At 44.6% G+C, this 26303-nt stretch overlaps 1 long non-coding RNA gene across 1 annotated transcript; it reads right to left on the bottom strand.

The window, feature by feature from the left end:
- Positions 1-9870: 9870 nt before the first annotated feature.
- On the bottom strand, positions 9871-23242 carry LOC138741877 (uncharacterized). The gene is made up of 3 exons (XR_011343839.1): positions 23189-23242; positions 15505-15633; positions 9871-10528 (listed from the first exon to the last, which is right to left on the bottom strand). It is a non-coding gene; the product is annotated as an uncharacterized lncRNA (long non-coding RNA).
- Positions 23243-26303: the final 3061 nt, after the last annotated feature.

The raw sequence follows: 26303 nt of genomic DNA, 5'->3' as shown, positions 1-26303 counted from the left end.
TGCAGGTTATATTTCACATGAAAGACCCCAACAATGAAGACGCTGTTTACATCCGGTACCGCACGGATGGCAGTCTCTTCAATCTGAGGCGCCTGCAAGCTCACACCAAGACACAAGAGAAACTTGTCCGTGAACTACTCTTTGCAGATGATGCCGCTTTAGTTGCCCATTCAGAGCCAGCTCTTCAGCGCTTGACGTCCTGCTTTGCGGAAACTGCCAAAATGTTTGGCCTGGAAGTCAGCCTGAAGAAAACTGAGGTCCTCCATCAGCCAGCTCCCCACCATGACTACCAGCCCCCCCACATCTCCATCGGGCACACAAAACTCAAAACGGTCAACCAGTTTACCTATCTCGGCTGCACCATTTCATCAGATGCAAGGATCGACAATGAGATAGACAACAGACTCGCCAAGGCAAATAGCGCCTTTGGAAGACTACACAAAAGAGTCTGGAAAAACAACCAACTGAAAAACCTCACAAAGATAAGCGTATACAGAGCCGTTGTCATACCCACACTCCTGTTCGGCTCCGAATCATGGGTCCTCTACCGGCACCACCTACGGCTCCTAGAACGCTTCCACCAGCGTTGTCTCCGCTGCATCCTCAACATCCATTGGAGCGCTCACACCCCTAACGTCGAGGTACTCGAGATGGCAGAGGTCGACAGCATCGAGTCCACGCTGCTGAAGATCCAGCTGCGCTGGATGGGTCACGTCTCCAGAATGGAGGACCATCGCCTTCCCAAGATCGTATTATATGGCGAGCTCTCCACTGGCCACCGTGACAGAGGTGCACCAAAGAAAAGGTACAAGGACTGCCTAAAGAAATCTCTTGGTGCCTGCCACATTGACCACCGCCAGTGGGCTGATAACGCCTCAAACCGTGCATCTTGGCGCCTCACAGTTTGGCGGGCAGCAGCCTCCTTTGAAGAAGACCGCAGAGCCCACCTCACTGACAAAAGGCAAAGGAGGAAAAACCCAACACCCAACCCCAACCAACCAATTTTCCCTTGCAACCGCTGCAATCGTGTCTGCCTGTCCCGCATCGGACTGGTCAGCCACAAACGAGCCTGCAGCTGACGTGGACTTTTTACCCCCTCCATAAATCTTCGTCCGCGAAGCCAAGCCAAAGAAAGAAAATATTTCATAGAGTTGTGTCTGGCCTAGAATAAAATGGAATTTTTAATCTATTATTTCATATTCAGCACTTATTGAGTCTTAATGTCTTTTCAGTTAGACAATGAAAGGGCCGAGGGGAACCATTTTTTTGGGCTGTGCTCAGGGTATCAGTTGGCCTTAATTCCGCCCTGACTGTGTGGGGTTTTCCTCAGGTGCTCGGCTTTCTTCTCACCCTCCAGAAAATTATAGGGTTAATAGATTCATTTGAGTACAATTGGGCGGCAGGATTTCAATGGCCAGAATCAATAAATTTAAGTCAAGTGCACTTGCGCTGTGCTGGGGACTGGCTCAAAACTGGCTGAAGGGGTACCAGGTATCAGAACCAGGATGCGAGGGAGTGCCGAAGGTGCACAGGGGTTCCTGACCATGTCGGAGATCCCGATCTGGAGGTCGGGTTGCCAATGGTTTGTGGCTGCAGAGGCTGTGGAAGTGCTGGAGGTGAATCTACGGATACCCAGTGACTCTGGGAGGACCCTCTTTAAGGGATGCCTCAGGTAATTTCGGCCATTGGCGAATCTGTCTGCCTTACAGCAGGCAAAAGCAATTCTATGTAATATGACACTTTTTTTTTACAATGACAATAAATAGAATCTTGAAATGAATCACAGGTTCATTATTGGATCAAATCTATTTGACAACAGTTTTGTATGGTTTTGCTTGCACAAACCACCACATTCGTGCTGTGGGTTGAATGAGGGTTATGTCAGTAGCCTTTCAAGCCTCCATTGTTGTCAGGAGAGAATCCTTAATGTAATCTGTGCAATAATAATATGTAACACACCTGCAGCATACCCCTGCTGAAGGTTTCAGCCAAATCACACAGCACAACTTGCATACCTACAAACCAGTTTTGCAAGCTTGCTAACATACTAGGAATAAATTAGGTCAAAAGTCTCAAGGCAATGGGCTCTAAATACTTAAGGGTTGCACTGATTGCAGCCAGAGTTTTAGTTTAAAGAAAACCCCATGTGACCTGACTTAAAGACTTTGTTAACATTTCTTTTGTCTTTATTCATCCCCCCCCATTGAAAGCATTGAAGCAAACCTTTGTCTTCGATTGCCAACTCTGAACTCATCAGAATCAGGTTTATGTGAAAAAACACACAAATGCTGGAGAAACTCAGCAGGTCAAACAGTCCCTTTATGTAGCAAAGGTGAAGATACATCACCAACGTTACGGGCTTCAACCCTTCATCAAGGTACCTGCATGGGTCCCAGCTATACCTGCCTGTTTGTGGGTTTTGTCCGTCGACGGCTACGTCGGGGCAGCCTTGTGCACCTGCGACGAGCTTGTCAATTTCATCAATTTCGCAGCCATTTTCCACCCGGACCTCAAACTCACCTGGTTCATCTCCGATGATACTCTCCCTTTTCTGGATCGGTCTCCATCTCAGGAGACAGACTCTCTGCTAACATCTATTACAAACCCTCTATAAAATGAAGGCACTGATGGACTTGCTGTGTTTCTCCAGTATTTGTGTGTTTTCATGTAATGACGTTGTCTACAGAATGCTGTGTTTTACTCCAGAATCAGGTTTATTGTCACGAACAAGTTGTTTAGCAGAAGCAGCATTGTACAGTGCAGATGCAAAATTGCTACACGTTACAAATTCTAAATGCAAGATTTCTTTTAAAAAAAACTAGAGAAAAAGTTAGGTAGGTTCATTGTCCGTTCAGAAATCTGATGGCGGAGGGGAAGAAGCTGGCCTTGTGCCACTGGCTTTTTGACCAGGCTCCTGTACCCCCCTTCCTGATGGTAGCTGTGTGAAGAGGGCATGGCCTGGGTGGTGAGGATCCTTGAGGATAGAGGCTGCTTCCTTGAGACACGGACTCTTGTCGATATCCTCAAAGGAATGAAGTGTGGCACCGACTGAGTTTACAACCCTCTAGCCTGTTCCCGTCCTGTGCATTGTCCATGGAACACTACAGGACAAAATAAAAGGCCACTTGGCACAACTCGTGCTTCACAAATTATTATTCTGCTTAGTCCCAGCAACCTGTATCCAACCACAGCTTCCCATACCTCTCCCATCCACATGCTTGTCCAAATGTCTCTTAAATACTGAAATCGAACCGTCATCCACCCCTCTCAATGGCAGCTAGTTCCACACTCCCGCCATCCCCTGTGTGAATAAATTCCCCCAAATTTTCCCCTTAAAAAAAATTCAACTTTCACCCTTAACCCATATTGTATATTTCTTGTCTCACCCAACCGCAGTGGAAAAAGCCGATTTACATTGACCTTCTTTATTACCCTCATAATTATGTACATCTCAAATAAATATCCCCTTATTCTCTGATGTTCCAAGGTTCCCACTGTATGTGTTTCTATCAAAAAATGTTGGATCCAACTGGGCAGATCATGGAAGTGAGTGCAATGGAATGTGTTATTTGCACGAGTTTAACATTGGGTGACAAGAAATTAATTAATAGCTTCATGTGTACTGGAGCTAAGGGTATTTTCTCTTGCACCAATCTACACAAGGTCAGACAGTTCAGCACAGAGATGGGAACAAACACAAGAAACAATTCCATTACTTATGTGATAAACATGTGAGGCCATTTTAAGTGTCCACCAACAAAAGTGTACCAACACCTAACCCCAATGTTCAATGGTGCTCCCATTAGCAAAATCCAAAGGGTTATCATTAATCAAGAATTCATCTGCCATATCCCTATAAATTCTGAGGACAGAGACCACACATTTATCTTGGATACTCCGACGGCTCCTTTTTAACCTGTGATCTCCATCAACAGCAGATCTCCAGCCTGGAACATTGGTGGACTATTTGCCTGACCCACCGAGTCTCTCCAGCAGCTCAGTTTGCTCAAGATTCCAGCATCTGCAGTTTTTGTGTGTCTTGGGCTTTAGATACCTTCACCTAAGTCACTTTACACCAGCCATCCTCAACCTATTTATTTTTTGGCTATGGGTCCCTTAGGACTCTGCTCAACATTTATGAGTCCCCTTCCCTATGAAGCAGTCTGTACTTCTCTCCTACCAACTACACACACCAAAAAAAATTGATGTTACATGAGGTGATAAGAAAAACAGGTTTTTTTACTTAAATGTGCTGTGGACCCAGAGGAGGAGGTTGGGAGTGCAGGGACCCCATTGAGAACTTCTGCTTTATACCACAATCAAGAAGGATTTAAGACTAGATTTAATTTTGTCACTTTAGCATATCAACATGGTCTGAGGCACATTTGCTTATATAGAATTAGCTGTCTTGAGGGGCGGGTGGGTGTAGGGGTCAAGATGTTTTGACTATTGAACATTAGAGACCAACCATGTGAATTGCTTTGCCCCAGAAAACCTGTTTGAACATTTTGAGGTGTCTTGTTTGAGACAGTGCTGTCCTATTGTAAATATATAATTCAAAAGAACCATTTGTCAGTCTAAAATATTTAAGCAAACAATGTCATTGAAAATGTACTGTATCATCCTGGAAGTGTAAAAACTTGATGTACTCGCTTTTTCTCCCACGTGCTTCTTCAAGTTTCAGACCCAAAATGTTGTTGACCTGCTGGGTTTCTCCAGCACTTCAGTGTATTACACTTGAACTCTGCAGATAATCTTGTTATGTTCTGTGGGTTTGGCGAAGTCAACCAGGCAGAATAGCTGCTTGGCATGTACAGAAAGGGCACCTTCACCAGCTTCAGTCTTCACAACCATGGGGAACTGGGAGGGCAGGAGTAAAGGCTAGTGCAGAACAGCCTAGATCACGTTGTATGGTATCGCAGTCTTGAGAGGGCAGCTGGTCATCTCTTGGTCCAATTTCCTTTCTGTTCATTTTCAGGGAGAATCGTCCAGCTGATTTCCACCCCCCCCCCCCCACCCCCCAACAACTGCTTGTTTGCTTGTGTTGAATGAAAGCCCAACACCTCTGCACCTCAGGGCAAGAGCAGCAAGTCCATGGGAACCCTGTCAGCCCTCAGCTCACCTCAGGTCCCCAAGATCTTTGCTTGGAGATGTATTTTGAGCTGCATGGTTCATGGGCCAGAAAGGCCCTATTACTATGCTGTATATCTAAATTTAATATCACATTCCTTCATTGCCGTAGGGTATAAATCCTGCAGTTCTCTCCCCAACAACACTGTGGAAATGTCTTCTGTAACAGGCTGTTTTCCCCTCTTATTGATTCTACCTTGGGATTATAATGCAGCTGTAAGTTAGAAGCTGATGAACAAAAGATTGGTCTAGCTGATATGGAGCCCTTGGTGTAATTTAGATATATCAGTCTCCATTTTCCTCCAAATACAGATCTCAAATTGCATCGAGAGTGAGGTCAGAGAATATTTTATCGTTTGATTTGTTATCAACTGCAGACACTGATGTCATCAATGGTTTGCCAGTGATTTGTTTGTGATGGATCATATCTGAAGCTGACATTATTTTCTGAAACTGGTCCACAAGATGTACACTTACACATTCAGAGCTGACAATACTTGGTCTTGTGCCTTCTTTCAGAGACATACAGACACTTGTATGCATCTATGGTGGTCAGGGTGCCTTCTGGAGATATTCCCATTTGCCTTCATCTGGGCTAAATCCCTCCAAATCTTTCTCACCTATGAAGCTGTCCAAATGAGTTCTAAACATTATTATTGTACCCATCTCTCCCACTTTCTCTCACCTGACACTTTCTGTGTGATCAACGTGCCTGTCAAGTCCTCTTTAATTCTTTCCCCTGCCGTCTGGACCAGCTCCCACTCCCTCCCTTCCCCCTCCTCCATTTGCGCCCTTTAGTTTTACACCCTGCTACCCTGGGAAAAAGACGGTGACTGTTCACTTTATCCTTTTCCCTCATGATTTTATAAATGTCTATAACCAGAACTGGATGAAGATTGGAGGGAATAGTTTTAGCACAGAGATGAGAAGTGTTAGGTCTGCTTTGTTCATGAATGAGTGAGACAAACACCAGACTGAGTCGAAATCAGGGTTCTTTGTTCTTTATTACCGGATTGTAACACTTGCAACTAACCATGTTAGTCGGAGAATGCATTCTGCCGTTATCAGCAAAATGGTGATTTTTTATACCCTTGGATACGTGCTTAGAACATCATCATATCATTACTTGTCCAATGACTAAAACTGTTGCTATCCTTTCCCTGCTAGCTTCCTGCCTCTCAATCCATCAATGTCTCTCTTATCTTGTAAGTACAAGGATGCATTCACATCTTGTTACAGCCCTGCACAGGGTAACTCCTTACACATTCCCATCTCATGATGTTTTACCTTACAGAAGGAACTGCTTTTCCCAGAGAGTAGTGAAGCTGTGGAATTCCCTGTCCAAGAAGGCAGTGGAGCAGTATTTTTAAGTAGGTGAATTGAGGGTTATGGGGAAAAGGCAGGGAGGTGGAATCCACAACCAGATTAGCCTTGATTATATTACCTAATGGGAGCAGGGTCAACAGGCTCCTGTTCCTTATGTACTTAGGAGGTCATTCCCCAGCCTATCCTCCGGGGAGAAGAGCTGTAGCCTACCCTGTCTCTTCTCATACCTCAAGCTCTCCAGTTCCTTCAACATTCTTGTGATTTTTCTCTGCACTCTCCTGCTTAATCAGATCTTTCCTTCAATCAGATGACCAGAACTGCACCCAACTGTCCAGTTGTTCTCTCACCAAAGTCCTATACAGTTGATAATAAAAATGACGAGTTTATGGTCGTGCACATTGTACAATGTGCAGATGCACCAAAATCTTATTGGGTTTGAACCCAGTGCAACCTGGAAGGAGTTTGTATTGTTCTCCCTGTGTCTGCATGGGTTTCCTCTGGGTGCTCCAGTTTCCTCCTTCAAAACATACATGGGTTTTGGGTTAGTTGGAAGTAATTGGGTGGCACGGGCTCATGGGCCAGAAGGGCCTGTTACCGTACTGTATGTTTACATTTAAACTATCTGAATTAAAGAGTCAATAAATACAAAAGATAGAAATAAATATAATAATTTAGATTTAAATATACAGCACAGTAACAGGCCATTTTGGACCTCGAATCTGTGCTGCCCAATTTACACCTAATTAACCTACACCCCAGGTACGTTTTTGAATCGTAGGAGCCCCGGAGAAAACCCATGCAAACATGGGGAGAATGTACAAATGCCTTACAGGCTGTGCAAGATTCGAACCCTGGTCCCGATCGCTGGCATTGTTGCCAACTGTTGCCCAATTACATCTTATTACCTTTTGAAGGGTAGGAGGAAACCATACCACCCAGAAGAAACCCACGCAGACACAGGGAGAACATAAACTCCTAATATAAAGTTGTAGCATGAGGTCTCAATTCCTGTGCTGGTACTCGATGGCCCAACCAACAAAGGCAAGCATGCTATAAGCCTTCTTCACCACTTTGCTTCTCTATTTGTAAACAGGGTGTGTGTGTTAGTCATGGATCTGCATACTCACTGTCTAGCGGGCTTGAAGAACATCCTGCCTGTGAACAAAGGGGAGCTCATTTTATTTCTGATGAGATCCATTCACTCAACTTCCACAGGACAAAGAAAACTCCCATAACCATCCACTAAATCAGCCATTCACAGCAATTTAAAGGGGGAGGGCATGTACTGAATTAGGGAAATATTTTTTGTGTATGTTATGTAGTCGGTAGGAGTGAAGTATGGAGGAAACCAACTAAACTTGACTGCTTCACAGGGAAGGCGACCCATAAACTTTGAGCAGAGTCCCAAGGGGGCCATGGCCTCAAAAAGGTTGAGAATGACTGCACTAAATGATGTCCAGATGCAACCCATGGAGTTGAGGTCACTGATAAGCTTTTTGCCATCTCAAGACATGCTTAGACTCTCCATCTCTTTCTGTATTGGTGATACACAGCAAGGCCGATTCATAGAACATTACAGCGCAGTACAAGCCCTTCAGCCCCCGATATTGTGCCAATGTATACAGACCTACTCCACAGCAATAATTTTTTTTTCCCTACCTCACACCCATGACCCTCTATTTCCATCCGTGTGTCCATCTGAGTCTTCTAAATGTCTCTATTGTGTCAGCCTCCACCACTACCCCCAGCAATGCATCCTATCACCTACTACTCTCCGTGGTGAAAAGAAACCTACCTCTGATATCTTCCCTGAGCTTTCCAATTAATAATTACATTGATTTGTGGGTCATATGTTCATAAAAATTTGTTGAACATGAAATTAACGTGTGAAATGCCTATCCTTTGTTCTATGGAGCCACACTGAATTCACAGCCTATGCTGCTCTTCACAATGTAGTAGACGTTCCCATCAGTAAATCCCACAAATCAAATATATAAATAATTTCTCAATCTATGAAATTATTTTGATAGAAATCAATTTAATGCAGGGTACATTTAAAAAGAAAATAACCTGCTTGGTTTAGAGGAACTTGCCCTTCAGGTTGGTGAGTTTACTCCCAATGTCACGCAGTAGTTTATATTTCAGTAAATCACCATACCCTCTCATGTGTCCTCTGCATAAATACACGGCGAGTGAGGCAGTCTGCTTAATATAAGCGGTGATAGTCCTGGGTGCCTCAGCAATTGTGGCTCAATAGATTTGAATTCACCCCCATCACACGTTCAGGTTCAATTTCTGCTGCAGTCCCTGTTGTCAGCTCATTCAGCAGGGACAAGAGACCAAGGATAATGTATGGGAGGGATAGGAGTTTTAAAAAAAAACCTTCAATCAGGAACCTTTGTAAAAAATGGCAGAATTGCACTCTATTAAAACGCTGTTTGACTTGCTAAGTTTGTCCAGCACTGTGATTTTACTTTTGGACATTCTGTATTGACTGCCAGCCTTATGCAAGTTGCCAAGAGTTCTTGCATGACTTGGATGTTCCCAGCATGAGCCCCTTCATCATCCCTTCACAGGGAGTGACCTCCTTCCCTTCTGAGTGGAGAGCCCTGCTCTTGCACGTGTCCATGTCAGAGGCTGCTCCTGCAGGTTGGCCCTCTCCATCATACCAGCATTTGTCAGTGACACGTGCCTGTTCCTGTCCATCCGCAGATTCAAACTGCTTCTGATTTTCTGCTGTGCAGGATGATGTCCGAAAGGACAGATGATGTTTGTGCCATATCAAGGACCATCCTGAGGGATGTTGTTCAGACATGTCAACTCCCTCACCCCTGTGTAGATGTAGTGGGCAGCATGGTTAGCACAATGCTATGAGAGCGCCACCCACCCAGGTTCAAATCAGCCACTGGATAGGCTACAGCTCTTCTCCATGTGGTCAAAGGACCCACACAGGACATGTGTTGCTGTCGACTGGTTCATGGGAACCAGGTAGTCAAACCAGGATTCAAGAGGGTACTGAGAGCAAGAAAGGCTTCTAAAAGGTCTCGGGCGCTAAAGGCTTCCTGATCATATCAGAGGTTTGGATCTAACAGGAGTCTGTGTGGCTGCGCGAGTGCTGGAGGCAAATCCACAGCCACTCAGTGACTCTGAAGGTACCCTCTTTTGCTTCTCTATCTCCTATTGTTAGGGGTGGCAGGTATTGCTCATGGCCACTCTTTGTTTGTTTCACAGCAGGCAACAGTTGAAGTATATCATGTATATTACATTTCTTTTACTCACACCGTAAGGGGCGCTGGGCTACACTAATGGCAACTCTTTGCCTGCCTTATGGCAGAATAAAATACTTTTTGTGTAGCATTACTTTCTTGATTTTATTACATGACAAAAGAATCTTAAAATCTTGACAGTGTGGAGCACCCAGAGGAAACCCACTCAGATACAGGGAGAACGTACAAATTCCTGACAGACATCGCCAGATTTGAACATAGGTCGCTTGGGCTGTAACAATGTTGCACCAACTATGCCACCCTTGTTGTGAATGGTTTTGAATTGGGACAAAATAGTGGATGATGACCAAGGATCCTGCACTTGTACCTATCACATTTCAATGTTTCCAAAGGGTGTACTTTTGAAATTATTTTTAGTCCTCCTTGTAAATTTATCCCACTTGCTAAACAGGGCTTTGGATCCTGAGGTAGACCTACCCACAGCAATCGACGCATCTGCTTCTCGAGTTGGTGACGAATTCGAAATCCTCTTGCCCTACTGTTGGAAACCAAAATGCTCGTTCCTTTGGCCAACATTGGCATTCTCTGTGCAGCTCCATCTCCACCAGGCCAAGCATCAAATGGCTCACTGTTCAGTTTTAATATACTCCCTCCTTTAAAGAGGCTTTTCGAGCTGACAGTGCCATCAATCTGAGTTGCGTTGCTCCATAGATAGTATAAAGCAATGAAGTGCTTTATAATAGAGGTGAGAACATTGTTGCGACAGTAACGTTCAAAAGACAGACATTCAGCATTTTGTGCGTCTGAAAGCTTCACTTGATACGGTGCTCGCAGGGTTGTCAGACCTTGAAAATAAAACTGAATATGAGCATCAGAATGAAGGACTTGCTCAAGCCTCAATTCATTATAGAATGATAATATATTACAGCCTCGGTGAGGTCAGCATGTTTGAGTCAAGGCTTGTAAAGAATTGTCCAATTAGTCCTATATTCAGAGCTCTTCCTGTCGAAACACAAAACATTCTGCTGAAGGAGCACAGTGGGTTGAGTAGCATCAACGGGAGGAAAATAATCGGCAGTGCTTTGGGTCGTAACTCTGCAATATCGACGGTTCTGACCTGAAACGCCGACCATTCCTTTTTTCTCCTGCTGATGCTGCTCAACCCACTGAGTTCCTCCAGCGGAGTGGTTTTTTTTTGGTCTAGATTCCAGCATCTGCTGTATTTTAATTCAGCTGTTCTCAATCTTTTTTTTGGCTCTCCACCTCCCCCCCCCCACCCCTCATTAAGACTCTGCTCAAAGTTTATGGGCCCCCTTCCATCTTTCAGATACTCCTGCTAGGAAAGCAGTACAGGAGGATCAGAGCCAGCACCATCAGGCTGAGGAACAGGTTATTCCACGGATAGTGAGGATGCTGAACGACCAAAGGAATTGCTCCCACTAACCCTCCGAGACTCTAATTTGTGCAAAATAATAGCCATTTATTTATTTTTATAGATAAAATACTTGTCCAGCACATGTATTATTTGTCTGAATGTGAGCAATGTCTGGTTGTGTATCTGCATGTTTTGGGCCGAGGATTGGAGAATGCTGTTTCGTTGCATTCTGCTTGTACAATCAGAAGACAAACTTGACTTCCTTGTGAAGCAGTCAGGTTTTGGTTTCTTCTATACAGATCTTTGTTTACATATATACGCTATGTACAGTTTTTTTTTGCACTGGTAATTCTGCCTTGCCCTCAGAAAAAAAAAGAATCTCAGGATTGTATGTGATGTACTCTGATAATAAATCTGAAATCAGAATCAGAGACTAATTTTTGCACTTTATTAATTTTGTTTCTCTCTGTATCATACAGTCAGTTTGTATACATTTCTATACAGCAGAGTTTGCATAGCGGTTAGCGCAATGCCTTTACAGTGACGGCAATCGGGACCTTGCTGTCTGTAAGTAGTTTGTACATTCTCTCCGTGATCATGTGGGTTTTCACTGGGGGTTCTGGTTTCCTCCCACCATTCAAAAGGTATCGGGGATATGGGTTAATTGTCTGTATGTCTCAATTTTTAAAAAAACTTCTCTCCTACCAACTACATAAAAAACATAAAATATTTCTGCTATGTGAGGTGAAAAGAAATTAAGACTTTTATTTTAATGTGCTGTGGCCCCAGGGGGGACATAGGGCCACAGTTGAGAATGGCTGGTTTTATTTCCTGTTGACATATCATTGTAATGGATTATTTGCTAAAGTTTTACATTCTGTTGACTACATGAACAGATATTGTGGTAGAAATTCCCCCTCTGTTGTGTATTGTTGAACTCCATTTCTGAAATTTGTGGTTCTCTTGGAGTTAAAATTTGCGGGTTTAGCAGGTGCGACAGGAACCCAAGGTTTTCGTGAAATCAGAATTTTTGTGGTCAGGTGATGAAACTGCAAAGAAATGGGACAAAGAAATCCTCAGTTATCCCAACTTTCAGTTTATTTACAGAATTCATAAACCCCCCCCTGATATGGTAACAGCCCATAGTTGAGGAAGATATTCAGAGTGGTTCTGGGTCAATGAGGACAGCAGATTTCCTTCCTGGAAGGACATTTGTGAACGAGATCTGCCAATCCAGTGTTCTGATGGTGACTATTTCTAGCTGTTTACTAATTCCTGATTTATTTAAATGTAGACATACAGCACGGTAATAGGCCAATTACACCTGATTGATCTACAACTCCTGTACGTTTTGAACAGTGGGAGGAAACCAGAGTACCTGGGGGAAACCCACACAGACATGGGGAGAATACACAAACTCAGACGGCGGGGAATTCAAACCCCGGTCCCCTCGCTGGGACTAACTGTGCCGTATTCAATTATTTAATGACTTGAATTTAAATACCCCAGCTGCCATAGTGGGATTTGAACTTATGTCAGCTATCCAGAATTTTGGCTATAGTCCAATAACTTAACCAGAACCCTTGACTGTCCAGTTTGGCTCATGTCTTTACCCAGCTATGACCTGGATGAAAGTGACAGTTAGGACCATCATTTCACCTGGATGATTGCAGCATTTTTCTTAGGACCATGGAAAATTACAATGCAGGAGGAGGCCCTTTGGCCCATCATATTCATGCTGGGCAGAACAGCTATTTGGAGTATTTTTAACCCTCTACCTGAAACCTTCAATGTCAAGTGATTATTCAGGCAGATCTTACTGCCTTGAGAGTTTCAAAGTTCAGATTTCTTGTCAGAGTACATACATGACATCACATACAACCCTGAGGTTCTTTTTCCTGTGGGCCAAGCAGAATTACTACTTAATGGTAGTGCAAGAAACTCAAGAAGTTACATTTACATGTAAACAAATAAAGAAATGTAAACAAACTGTGCAATAATGAGAGAAAAAAGATCAATAAAGTACAAAAGTAACTGTCCTTAAATGAGTATCTGATTCAGATTTATTGTCAGAGGACATACATAACATCACCTGAGATTATTATTTTCTGTGGATTAGGCAGAATTACCACCTATTGGTAGTCCAAAAAAAACTAAATAGTGTATATATGTAAACAAATAAAGAACTGTAAACAGATAGTGAATGTAAACAAACTCTGCAATTCAGAGAGAATTTTAAAAAATCAATAATGTGCACAAATAAGAGCCCTTGTATGATTGAGTTTGTTGTGAGGAGTCTGATGTTGGAGGGGGAGCAGCTGTTCCTGAACCTGGTGGTGCGAGTCTAGTGGCACCTAGACCTCTTTTCTGATGATAGCAGGTGAGGATCCTTAATGTTTGCTGCTGCTCTTCGACAGCAGTGTTCCCTGTAGATGCTCTCAATGGTGGGGAGGGTTTTGCCTGTGATGACATGGGCTATGTCCACTACCTTTTGCAGGGCTTTACACTCAGGGGTATTGGTGTCCCCATACCAAACTGTGATGTAGCTGGTCACATTTTCCACCACACATCTGTAGAAATTTCCTTCTGAATCATTTCTGGCTCATGGACATCAACTTAATTCTTTATCCTCACTCTTCAGATTTAATTTTCCAAAGAAATCAACACCCTCCTACCAGGGAAATGCAAGAATTGTGGATGCTGGAATCCTAAATGAAAAAAGAGGCACTGGGGGTGGACTCAGTGAGTCCATGGAGAGAAATGGACAATCATGAATGGGAAAGGGTCCTGACCCGAATCATAACCAATAGGAGCAGGAATCATCCATCCAGCTGGTCGAGCCAGCTCCACCATTCACTAAGATTATGGGTGATCTGGCGTGGCCTCAGGGCCACGTACCCACCTGTTGCCAATCACCATTAATTTCCTTACTGTGTAAAAATCTGTCTGATTCTCAAAATGGAGGCTGCCTGACCTGTTGAGTCCCTCCAGCTTCTTTGTTCCTTATCTTATCCAGTCTTTTCTTGCAACAAAAGACCACAAGACCCTGACATAAGGTCTGAAATAGGCTATTCAGTCTCCCATGCCATTCAATCATAAGCTGATCTATTTCCCCACTCAACTCTTTTCCCCTGACTTCTCCCCATAACCTTTGATGCCCTGGCTAATCAAGAACCTCTGCCTTAAATACACAACAGCCTGTGTCAACAAATTCCACTGATTCATCATCACCCTCTGGCTAAAGAAATTCCTCTGCATCACTGTTCTAAGCGGACGTCCTTCAATCATTAAGTTGTGACCTCTTGTCCTAGACTCTTCAAGCATAGGAAACAACCTTTCAACATTTACTGTGTCCATGCCTTTCAAAATCCAAAATATTTCAATGAGATCCCCCCTCACTCTCCTAGCTTCCAGTGAGTACCTGCCAAGAGCTGTCGAATTCTCCTAATTCAATCCCATTCAATCCCAGAAGCATCTTTAAGAACCTCCTTGGAATACTCTCCAAAGTAAGCACATCATTTCTTAAATGAGGAGCCCAAAACTGCTCACAGTACTCGACATGAGGTCTCACCAGTGCCTTGTAAAGCCTCAACATCACATCCTTGCTCTTTTAAAAATGTTTTCAAAATCATCATAAATCTATCTTAATGACTTTTGTGTGGTTCCTGGTGCCTGATGAACTTCAATGCTGCACCTTAATTAGTGAGTTATACAGTTCAAACATAACCTTAGCTTACTTGGCCCACCACCACTGAAGGTGATGTGATCTACTTGAAGGAACTGGCTTTGCCAACTCTTTGGGGAAAAGCTATGCTCCTATTTCAAGTATTGCAATGGGATGGAGTGGGACTGTCTTTTCTCCCTCTGGGAGTATTGGAATAGTAACCTTCCCTGCCCTGACCAATGGGCTACCATATCTTGTTTGAGAAAGAGTTGTGCATGAATTGGATGTACTAATGAATTAAAGAGCAAGCAAACTGTTGCGCACCAAACTCAATGGACTCAGTCTATATAAAGAGCTGAGGGAACAACTGCAGCATCTTCTACCAGTAAAAGCAGGTGAAATCCTTCAGACACAAGCAGTGACTGGAAGATAGTTGGAAAAGATGGAAGCTCTGGATTCGACAACCATTTTTAATCCAATGGTTATCAAGCTCTTGAATTTCTCCTTACTACCCTAACCATCAGGGACCACAAAAAAAAACCTGACAACACTGTTGAAACAATGCTTTATTTATTTCACTAACTGTAAACTGAATACTTATCTGTATATCATTTAATTCTTCTTCTGTCCTGGGGTAATTTAATGCATATCATTGTAATTGGCATATCTTACTGTTTCGCTGCACCATGGAAAATTTTTAGCGCCTGTGATTGATACATGAGTATGACCATAAACTTATTATCACTATTACAAGTTATGTGCATAAAATCAATTTCACTCACGATCAACAGTGTGGCCACCACATTTGATTGATGGGAGACGTACCCAATCCTTTCTACACTAGCTAGTAGTCACTGTAAAGCAGCTGTATGGATGATGGTTGAAGGGCTGAGGGAGAGGGTAGTGAATATCTATGATAAAGAAAGTCATCGTCAATGAGAGAAATCCACGGGCTATCTCACTCCTCTCTCTCCCCCCCCCCCTCCCCCACACCCCAGTGATTATAATGGGGTGAAACACAAAAGTCTGCAGATGCTATGATTGAGGTAAAAACACAAAAATACTGGAGGAACTCAGCCGGTCTTGTAGCGACCATAGGGGGTGAAGATATACAGTATAATCGACATTTCAGGCCATTGCTATTGGGAGCAGGTGATGCAAAAATAACTGTCAGGCAACGTGAAGTGCGCTGAGAGCAAAATACTGAAACATGCTCCTTTCTGCAGGATGTCAGGAAAACAAGGCAACTTGTGTACATGCTCAGCCAGACCCAAAGAAAATAATGATCTTTACATTGTAGGATTAGTGTTAGTGAAGTTGACAGATCAGGATAAATTGCTGTTAAATGTCCTTGTTCAGTGAGGTACAGTGAAGTCTGCAGTGAATTACAACTCTAACGTTGATAAGCAAGAGGTGGGGAACCTGGTGCGGAAACTGTGGGCGTGTGGGGAGACGGGCCCCCAAGTGTAAGTCAGCATTTGGAGTCAAGATGCCTTCTGGACTCTTGAGCAGAAGCAGAACCAGTTCTATGCAGGCTGGATTCATTCAGAGGAGGCACTTCCTGCACAGAAATACTTTGATTCGTTCTTTACCAATACAGCCTCTGTGGAAGTCAGTGAGTTCATGATGGCTCCTTGCCCACAAGCTTCAGATGAGCCATTGTGCCTTTCTAATGGCTTTTCTTTGCCTCTCCCAACCCCCCACCCCCCCACCCCACCACACTCCTGCACCTCTTGATATAAAAGGCAGTGACCTTCGTCTGCAGTAACCTCTGGAGTCTGTGCCTCAGTGGGTGATTAATCTATTTGTGTAAGCCAGTGGTGCTCAACTTTTTTCTTTCCTTGAAAAAAGAAAGGTCGAGAGCCACTGAAACAACCTATTCTCCTGCAATACATCTTCTGGTAGAACACTGTTGAAATCATACTCAAGATCAAACAATGAACAGTTTCAATTTTAACAGGGTTACAAACAAATGGAAATGATGAGATAATATCCATTTCCCCAGCCTAGGCTATGCTGAAGCTTTTTTTTTCCTTCTTAGGCATTCCCTTGGGGTTGAGGATAGAAGGGAGAACACTACAGCACAGTACAGGCCCTATGGCCTTTGATGTTGTGCCGACGTACATATTGTGTCAAACAGTAAGAAAATGAAAGCCTTCCTATGTTGTAACCCTTTATTTTGCTTTAATCCGTGTGCCTGTCTAACAGTCTCTTAAGTGCTCCTAATTTTTCAGTCTCCACCACCACTCCTGGCAAGGCATTCCAGGCACCCAAAACTGTCAGAGTGAAAAACTTACCCCTGATATCTCTCCTAAACTTTTCTCCCTTCATTTTGTACAGATGTCCTCTAGTGTTCGCTATTCCTGCCCTGAGGGGGAAAAAAAGATGCTGGCTGTCTACCTTATCTACGCCTCTTAGAATCTTGTAGACCTCTATTAAGTCACCTCTCATCCTTTTTTGCTCCAAAGACAAAAGTCATAGCTCTGCGATCCTTGTCTCATAAGACTTATTTTCTAATCCAGGCAACATCCTGGTAAATCTCCTCTGCACCCTCTCCATAGTTTCCACATCTTTCCTATAATGAGGTGACCAGAACTGAAGACAATGTTCCAAGTGTGGTCTCAGCAGGGATTTATAGAGTTGCAAGACCTCTTGACTTGCTTTCAATCCAGTCTGGTGGATCTGAGGTGGCTGGACAGCCTAATGTGAAAATGTAGATGGGGTGGACAAGCAGGTTTTTGGTGAACTGGTCTACACTTTACATTGTTTAAACAGGGCCTCTAATGTTCCAGATGAATTGACTCCAGCTTTTCACTAACATCCACCATACCCCATTTTGCATGGTTTTAGTCCAGATGTGCCCAGGAGTCAATGGGGAATGTTGCATACTTTGAAGGAGAGATTGTGCAAATCCTTTAAACTTTCCTATCATCCACACAGTAACCACCTCTTGTGACGGTGGTCAGAATAGCAGGCTTGCTTTGGCAGTCTGGTATTGGACATACGAACGGCGTGGCCTGCTCAATGGAACTGACGGATGTAATCAGAGTGGGGATGTCAGTCTAGGAAGGACACATACAATGATTCGCTTGTCCTGCCTAGGAACTTGGAGGTAGTCCAAGTCTCAGAAGCATTTTCAGACCAAAGTTCTCCCTCATCAGGAGGCTGAGATCTCTTGCCTCTGTTCCAGAAGACTGTGAGCTCATGTCTCTCCAACCCATGCAGCCCAACCAATCAAACCCAGTAGTACTGAAGGTGCTGCTCTGTTTGGCTTGTTGCTTTTCAAGTGAACTTTTAAAATTAGGCAATTTTTACCACGTTGGGTAGAAGAAACTGATCCAGAGGCACTAAGCGCAGAGGAAATGTTCCTGTTTTTACTGGTATCTCCCCTCTGCTGTCTCAGTCTGACCTGAAATGATGGCCTTTCTTTATCTCCCACTGATGCTGCTCGACCCATGGAGTTTTTCCAGCAGATTGTTTTTCACTTCAGATTCCAGCTTCTGCAGTCACGTCTGTCCCTGGATATTCCTGGCAGTCTGCCAAAATTCCTCCTCAGTATTGCCCAGTCTGATGAACTGATACCTTTGTTGTTTAGGGGAGCTTGTTCGCTACACACAGCCCCACTTCCTGTTGTGGCAGTGATTTTGTTTTCCGCAAAGCTGTGGGACCTCCTGAATTTATTAAGACTTTCCTTTAATTACAAGATTTTTAAATGCTGAAAGACCTGTGATAACTAATGACTGCAAGGCAAACATCTGCCCAGTGAAAACGCAATGTTGTTTGTGAAGCTACGAATCCAGTTAATGAAGCAATACAAGAGCAACAAAAAAAGATGCCTTTCAATTATCTTTTATTGTCACATAATAATACATAAAAATGTAATGTACATGATACACTTCAAATTTCTCTGCAGTAAGGTAAACAAAGAGTGCCCATGAGCATTGCCAAGCCCCCCTACCAATAGGAGAAAGAGAAGCAGAAGAGAGTCCCTTTAGACTCACTAGTCCCTTGCACACCACTGTGTAAAATGGGGATTCCCAGGTAATTTTCCCAGGCCACCCTTTCCCTGTGGTCTGAATTGGCAAATGGTTGAGCAGGGAAAGCGTCATAACGCCATCATGTTGTCATTTCAGCATTTAAGCTTGTCAACCTTACCTTGCCTTCAATAAATCTGTTCATTCTGCTATTTGTTTATTGCTCTATATGTATGTGTGCATATACACACACACACACACACACACACACACACACACACACACACACACACACACACACACACACACACACACACACACACACACACACACACAGAGTTTTCTGACTTCCGGTAGGACTTCCTGTGAGTGTGTAATATGTCCCTCACTACGTCATCACTGGGGAAGGGACCCCACCCCCTCCAAATTCCTGGGGATGGCAAATTACAGGGATTTTGGACTGCAGTGTGAAAGACCCAGGAGGTCCTGCCTTCCCTGGAATTTCACCTGGATCCAGGTAGGGTCACCGCTTGCCTGCTGTGTGAAAAGTCCTACCGAGTGTCCAAGGATTTGCTTCCAGCACTCTTGCAGCCTCGGTAGCTGCAGGGACCCCTGTACAAACCATTGGTATCCTGAGCTCCAGATCCAAACCTCTGACACGATCAGGAAGCATTCAGCACCCAAGCCCCTTTGGGACCCCTTCTTGCCGTCAGCACTCTCTCAAAATCCTAGTTCTGATACCTGGTTTCTGTGAACCAGTCTCGAGCAGCCCACAGCCCCTTGCGGGTCCTTCAACCACCAGGCACCTTGCAGGTCTGCTGCCATGGTCACCATCCTTTAGGGTGGTCTCCCATGCTCCTCCATCTCAGTGGATGGTGTTCTTCCTATTTCTAACGCTGGACAGCAAAAAGAGCAGTCATTTCACGGCTCTGGGTGCCTGGGTTCGATCCTGACTTCTGTTTGGAGTTTGCATGTTCTTCTAGTTACCAGTTAAATTTCTTCTCATCCTCTGGTATCCTCCCACATTCCAAAAATGCGTGGGTTGATAGATCAACTGCTTGCTGTAAATCAGGGGTGTCAAACTCAAATTCACGGAGGGCCAAAATTAAAAACTTGGACTAAGTCGAGGGCCGAACTAAATATTTATTGAAAAATTTCAACAACATCTGCATGTTTTCTCTTTTTTCAACATATGTAATGTTAAACTTTAGGATATAACTTTAGGAGGATAATGTTACAGGTCAGGAGTAGGTAGCTCAAGTTCACCCTTTGCTTGACCTGAGGGAAACCTATTTGGTCCCTGTGGAGATGTAGTCAGCATTCACAGGCTGTGTCCATTTTGGCCTGCATCAGGACTCAGCATTTCCTGCTCACTCCTCAGGCTCTAGGCCTCTATTCACCCTTGACCCACCATCCCTCTACCTGACCAGTCCTTTACCCAACCTCTACTCACCCCTCACTCCACTCGCTCTGCCTCTATCCACCCCATCCTATATACGCCCCTCTACTGCCTCTCCCCTCAACCTGTTCCTCCCTCTACTCATCTCTCACCCTCTAATCACCCCTCCCCTACTCGCTCTGCCCCTCCCCTTTTACCTCTTCCCAATTGTTAGGTCTGCTTTGTTCATGAATGAGTGAGACAAACACCAGACTGAGTCGAAATCAGGGTTCTTTGTTCTTTATTACCGGATTGTAACACTTGCGACTAACAATGTTAGTCGGAGAATGCATTCTGCCGTTATCAGCAAAATGGTGATTTTTTATACCCTTGGATACGTGCTTAGAACATCATCATATCATTACTTGTCCAATGACTAAAACTGTTGCTATCCTTTCCCTGCTAGCTTCCTGCCTCTCAATCCATCAATGTCTCTCTTATCTTGTAAGTACAAGGATGCATTCACATCTTGTTACAGCCCTGTACAGGGTAACTCCTTACACATTCCCATCTCATGATGTTTTACCTTACACTATCCACCCCTCCTTCTACTCATCCCTCCCTCTAACTGCCCCTCGCACCACCATAACTTCCCCTGCCCATTACTCCTCACCCACACCCTCTGCCCACCCCTGCTTACCCACCCACTCAGGCCCAGCGCGCTGCCGATCAGCCTTTGCGACAGCCACCATCTCTCTCTTCACATGCAGGGCCAAACCAGCCGTCCCTGGGGTCCGCGCGGGTGCAAGCGCTGAAGGCCGTGGCGACCGGGAGAAGTGCGCTTGCGCTGTGGAAGGGCCGTCCAGTGCCAGTCGTGCGGGGCTCGCGCTGCCCAGGGGCCGTGCGCAACCTGCCATGCCCGTCACGCCGACAGGAAATCACAGGCGCTCGCCAATCCGCTGCACCGCTCGACAGGTGGGAGAAGTGACTGGTTGTGCGGGGAGCCTTCCAACTGGCTTGCCGGCTGATGACATCGACAGACTTCTCATGTTACAATTTCTCGTGTTACAATGGGGAAGGATGTGCAATGAAGGGGGAGGATGGTGGGGGTGACATTACCAAAAAACAGCATCGGCTCTCGCTGCAGGGCGGGCCACCTCTAATACATTTTTGAAATGATCTTGCGGGCCAAATATAATTATATCGCGGGCCAAATTTGGCCCGCGGGCCAGGGTTTGACATGTGTGCTGTAAATTATCCATGGTGTGTAGTCGATACTCAATGTATCTGGAAGGACCCGCTTTTAGTGTCATTGTTGAGGACATGGGGTAATGCTAGTGGCACCTCTTTGTGTGTCCTTACGGCAGGCAAAAGTTGACCAATTGTGTGCATTAGTACACAACAATGTACAAATACTGAGCAGGGGAGATGGTGGGAACTGGAGAGAATTAAAACAAAATTGGTGTAGATTCATGTAAATGGATGCAAGATCGTGTAAGCTCAATGGGGTGGAGGGTCTGTTTCCATGTATGGTTCCAGGAGAAAAACATTGTGTGTGCAGTGCTGCACTTCACGACACAATTTGGAAACTTTTCTGCATAAATTCTCATTGCTTTTGCCTTTCCTGTTTGTATCAGAAATATCAAGTTCACATGCAAGAACATCCACCTGTAACAGAAACTCCGCTTTTCTCTCCCCTCAGATGCTGCGTGATCCACTGTGTATTTCCAGAATACTCTTTGACTTCAGATTTCCTGAAGCTGCCTTGGTATGAGTCTCACAATTCCAGTATGATTTTGTTTTCTCTCTCTACCTCTTTCTTTCAACTGCCTCTATTTATCATCCCCCAGACAATCGGATCCCTCTCAGATAAACAGAAAGCATCGTGCCACCTCGACAGCCTTGGTATCACCTTATCACAGGCATTCTCTCCATCCCCCACACTCTCTGCAACTCACTTGCATTGGTTTTCTCACTTTTGAAATTCAAATGGAATTGATCCATTAACTTTCTCTCTGTCTGGATGCTACTTGACCTGCTGAGTGTTTGCAGCCAGTTTTAGTTTTATTTCACAATTCTGACACTTGCAGATTTCTTGCTTCTCAGGCACCAGTCATTATGTGATTAGTAGGGGAGGTACTTTTTCCTCTCTCTCGCTTTATCTTCCCCTCTTCCACCATTCTCTCTCTCTCTCTTTCTCTCTCTCATCCACCACATCCTATTTTTCTCTTTCTCCTCCTAATTTCCCTCTCCCCTCCCTCTTTCCCTACTTCCTCACCCCCTCTACCCTCTTTGTGAGTGTCTTCCTCTCTTTTTTCCCTTCCCTTTCTCACTTTTATCTCTTCTTTCCCCTCTTTGCTTCTTTCCTTTTGGTCCTCTTTTCTCTCTCTCTCCCTCTCTCTCCCCCCCTTTTCTCATGCTTCCTTCCCTTTCTTTTTTTCTCTCTCTCTTTCTATATCTCCCCATTTCTCTCCCTCTACATCTCGGTCCAATTTCTGAGGTGCTTCACACTGTCGGCCTGTGACAAGGCACCACCACATTACAGGTCGCCCGGGCCTGAGCTGGAATGCAGACTTGGGTGTTCCACATCTGCATATCACAGATGCCACAGCCATGACATCATGTGACTGTTGCTCAAAGATACATTCAGTACAGTTCACAGGCACTCTGGTGGTGTTATTTAGAGCAACATCTAAAATCCGCCCCAGAGTCAAATGACTGCCCTCATTATAGGACAGGCGTGGGTCACATTAATATCAGCTCAGTAAGCCTGACAAAGTCTGCTCTGTTACTGCCAACTCTTTCCTTTCATACATTGGAGCAAACACTGCTGGAGGCTGAGAGGTGATTGTCAGAGCCGTGCAGCGTGGAAATCAACCCTCTGGCCCATCCAATCTGTCCGAGCATCAGGCACCTACTTCCGCTAATCTCATTTTCTTCTCTCTCCGCACATTCCCATGGACGCCTTCCAGAGCCCACCACTTAGCTAGATCAGGGACAATTTACAGCGGCCAATGGACCGATCAACCCATGAGTCTTTGGGATGTGAAAGGAAATCCAAGCGGTCACAACGAGAATCTGCAAAGTTCATAAAGATAGCACCGGAAGTCAAACCTGACAGGCTGGTGCCATGATGCAGTAGCACCACTTGCTGTTAGTTTTAAATGTATAATTAATACCTTTTTGATAAAAAGCAATAGGTAAAATGGTGAAAAAGCAGGTACAAATTAGTCACAATCCTGGTGTAATCTCATTGGTTGGTTCCTCTGTTTGCAAACTGTGGAAACAAAATCATCCCATGTTTACTTTTGGGGGTTATATTGAAAACTAATTTGTTATGTTACTTGAGTAAACAAAAATTCAATCTGCTGGACAAACCTATCAAGGTTCAAGATTCTTTTTATTGTCATTTATATCATGTATGTTATGTTACATTAAAAATGTCACACTTCAGCCCACCAGAAGGCAAAAGGAGAGTTACCATGAACATTGACCAGTGCCCCCTAACAATAAGAGAAAGAGAAGCAAAAGAGAGTCCCTTCTGAGTCATTAGGTCTTTTTATAGTGGTCAAAAAAAGCGAATGTAAAGGCGGATATTTTCCACCTTCACACCACTGCACCTAATTTTATAAAAACGCCGATGGCGGATGCAGACTCTGATCGTAGTCCCGGAGGTGGAACAAGTTGTTTTGCCTCGCTTCATAAAGGCACTGCCACTGAAGGGGACAGCTTAGGGCTGGGCTGATGTCGTCGCATTGATATCGTCAGCCTGTGACCCAGGAGCCACCACCAGGGCTCCCACAGTGATTGGTGCTGGGGTTAGGGATCCCTCCTGCCACCTGGAAATGTCCTCTTCTTGTTTCCCCCTCCACCCCTCGCTCCTTCACCGAGCTGAGCTGGAGGGAGGCAGATCAAGGCACAGCGGAGCCAAGCAGGGTGAGCTTCTTTTTGTTTGAATGCAGGATCAATGGCTCTGCGTTTCCCAGAGTGGTTCCACCTGCATGGGGGAATTATGGGTAATGAAGATGGTCATGGCTCAGCGTGTATGTTTGAACACAGCAACAGGCAGCGATACTGCTCCACTTGCCCTGCCTCCCTCAGCTCCGGAGCTTGGTTCCTGATGCTGATCTCGATAAAAGCAACATTGGAGCAGCCTCATAGACCTTCTCCATTGTGGTGCACATAATCATCACATTGACATGATGGATTAAATGGCTTAATTACCAAAAACCTGAGCATTACTGATACATTACTTGGCCAGGTTCCAGGTACAAGAGCAAAAGGGGGCAAGTCCGGGCACATCAGCCTTTATTCAGAAATTCTGGGAGGATCCAAAGGAAGGCCAAGTAAGTTTGGACTGGCCAGTCCATTCAACTATGCAAATGACTTTCACCACATCCATAAAAGGTAAATCCACAGACTCCAGTTTGATTCATCGGCAACCCGTGCTCCCAATCCAAACCTCCAATACAATCCGGAAGCTCAGTGCCCGAGGCCTTAATGGAGCCCTTCATGCCCTCAGCACCATCTCGAATCACAGTTAACAGCACTGGACATGGAAAATAGTTGGTATTTGCCTCCTGCTCTTAACAACATGATCCAAGGTGTTACATTGGGACATTATCAAGCAAATGGATGCCGTTAGAGTGGTTGGAGGTACTTAAAGTTGGAAATCGGGATAAAGAATTGGATGTGTGGCAAGAGAATTAGAGCATGGAAATAGCCCCTTTGGCCCAACTTGTCCATGCCAGCCAAGTTTCCTCCCTCAGCTCATCCCATTTGCCTGCATTCAGCTCATATCCCCTCTGAACCATTTCAATCCATGTGTCCGTCTTAATGATTCTTAAGTACTGTACTGGTCCCTGCCACTATCATTCCTCTGGCAGCTCATTCCACATACTCACCTCCCACTGTGTGGAAAACCTACTCTCATGCCCCCTTTACATCTCTTCCCCTCACTTATGGCACCTAGGTTTAGACTTCCCTAACTGGAAAAAGGGGTTTGCTTCTGACCTAGTGACTCTATGACTCTGTTATAGCTTGCGAGGAATTCAGTTCTAAAATAAACACAATTATCAAGGAAACATAACATTAAATCATTAGTGCAATGCACAACATTGCTGGAGGAACTCAGCAGGCCATGTAGCATTGATAGAAAGCAAAGGGATATACAGCCAACATTTTGGGCCTGAGCTCTTCGTCAAGGTATGAGCAAAAAACAGGTGGGTGCCTGAATGAAAATATGGGGGGGGAGTGGGAGAAAAAGGGGAAAGGGGTGGAGTACAGGCCAACAGGTAGGAGAAAAAAAGCTGAGGAGATAGAGGGAGGGTTTAGCCCTCTGAATGAAGAGGGAAGTGGTTGGGGAGCTGGAGCAAAGGAAAGGGAGAGGGAAAGCGAGAGAGACAGGGGGAGGGACCGAACAGAAACTGATGTTAATGCCATGGGTTTGGAGAGTGCCCAGACAGAACATTAGGTATTGTTTAGGAAGGACACGTGGCTGTGGAAGCGATTAGGTGTCAGAGTTCACACATAACCCAAACAAACTTCCATAACTATCTTAACTTTGGACAGAATGGATAATTGGTTTAAGCTGTTCAAAGACTTTTCAATCAATTCCAGATGCAAAAATTTCAGTTAAGATTTCCACCATACTGAGTTACTTCCCACATGTTCTCATTCTATTAGATCCAAAGATAACATTCTTGATTTTCACATAAACAGTCTCTGACATTTTTTTTCTAACACTTGATGTGCTAAGACTAGCTGATCTTCAGTCAAATTCCAGTCAGTATTTGCAGCGGAGTTTAGTAATTAAATCACTTGGATGAAATATAGTTCGACCGAGTTTTTATTGATATGATTGGTAGCTAACTATCATTAAGTGGGCTCAGAGCTAGTCGGATTTGACCAAAGGAAATGTTACACTTGAGCCCACACCTCCTCCTTTGCCTCCATTCAGGTCCCCAAACAGTACTTCCAAGTAAAGCAACACTTGTGAATCTGCTGGTCATCTACTGTGTCCAGTGATCCTGCTGTGGCACCAGAGAGACTGGATGAAGACCACTTCTTTGAGCACTTTTACTCTGTCCGCTGCATTGTGGGAACCTCCCAGTGGCCAAACGTTTTAATTCCACACTGCCATGTCTATCCATGGCCCATGCACAGTCAAACTGAGGCTACCCAAAAATGGAGGAACGACACCTAATATTCCGTCTGGACACGCTCCTGC

The sequence above is a fragment of the Narcine bancroftii genome, chromosome 8 (assembly GCF_036971445.1).
Source record: "Narcine bancroftii isolate sNarBan1 chromosome 8, sNarBan1.hap1, whole genome shotgun sequence".
Classification (NCBI taxonomy): domain Eukaryota; kingdom Metazoa; phylum Chordata; class Chondrichthyes; order Torpediniformes; family Narcinidae; genus Narcine; species Narcine bancroftii.
Note: the sequence above shows the minus strand (reverse complement) of the source record. Positions and strands in the feature narration are given on the sequence as shown.